A 1497-nucleotide genomic window follows, 5' to 3' on the forward strand; every position below is an offset into this window, starting at 1 on the left:
ATGAGTGTAATTCTTTATAAATAACATTATATATTTTTCAAATATTACAATAAACAAAAAAACATAGGCGCTTTTAGGGTTTTAAAACAAATTATTATTTTTTTAATTCTGTAATTCAGGTTCTATTAGGTCCAGCTCTCTGCAATTTACTTTGTTTGATGCCACTAGATGCCAAAAAGTACCAGAAAAAATAATCTGTCAAATAACAGCTTCTAAACAAGGAGTTATTACATTATATGTGAAGCGAGTCAAATTGTCTATTTCTGCATCTAAATGTGTCATTGTGAGTTTCCTTTGCAAAAACAGGCTTTATAAAACACATTAACCCCACAATCCTATATTATTCTGTGCCATAAGCACTTTAATTGATTATTAATTGAATTATGTTTCATTTTTATGTTTTTCTAAGTAGTAATATACAAAATGGCACAAGCGAATTGGACCAAATTTCACATATTGTGTTATTCTACAATCAGTTGAATTATTTCAGGATGCACAAGACTGTCTACATTATAAAATATATCTGGTCTATCACAATCTAAAATAGAATCCATATCCTCCAGCTTTATATCATTCCATTTATATGCATTCTGTATTGGGATACTGCTTCACAGCATCCTCTCACCTCATCATCAGTTGACTCACTCCTGTAGCCAGCTCATCTCTCTGACAACATCATTGCATCCCTGGACCAGAGCTGAGCTAATCCGCTAGCCGGCAGCTATCTCTAACATTCAGAGCGTCAAACAAACACATATCAGTTCATCCACACAGCACTGTAATAATCCATGTATATTTACTGTATATTCACTGAAATGCATAATGTACTGTACTTTTCTGTCAATAAACAGTGTATCAGATTGCTAGCTGTGCTTTTACTTTTCAAAACTGATTAAATATCAAAAACGCTCAAACACACAAACACATGCTCATAAAGCCTTACCAGACGCGGGTTCATTCCTCTCCACGGCGCCGCTGAACGTTCTTCACCATATATAACTTGTAATATGATTATCATAGATTGATATAATCCGAGACGCGTGTGCAGTATCCATTCTGTGAGTGACTCTCGCCCCCCTCTAGTGCCGCAGAGGTGTGAGAGACATGTAATCTGACCAATTGCAGCCCACAACCGAACACAGATCTCTAACATCAGACGCGCTGGCTGAGAGTGCTTTTGATATGGGGAGCGCGTCTTTGGCAGAAGCGCGTCTATTGTGCAACCTGGACAAAACGCTATATATCTCACCGATGGAAGCACGCAGAAACGTGAAAATGGTCTTGTTTGAAAGAAGAGATCCTAGTCTAAAAGATAATATAGAGTATATAGATATTTATACTGAAGCAGTGCTACGAGTATAAATGTAAAATTTTACATCACGATTCTATTGAAGATCATTCGATCTGTGATTGTCACACAATGAAATAATCTACATCGTCAAATTCCTGAGAATGAGAGCTTTCTTGTGATATATGACTTGACTTTTTTGTGAAAAA

The sequence above is a fragment of the Sinocyclocheilus anshuiensis genome, unplaced genomic scaffold, assembly GCF_001515605.1.
Source record: "Sinocyclocheilus anshuiensis isolate Anshui unplaced genomic scaffold, SAMN03320099.WGS_v1.1 scaffold254, whole genome shotgun sequence".
NCBI lineage: Eukaryota > Metazoa > Chordata > Actinopteri > Cypriniformes > Cyprinidae > Sinocyclocheilus > Sinocyclocheilus anshuiensis.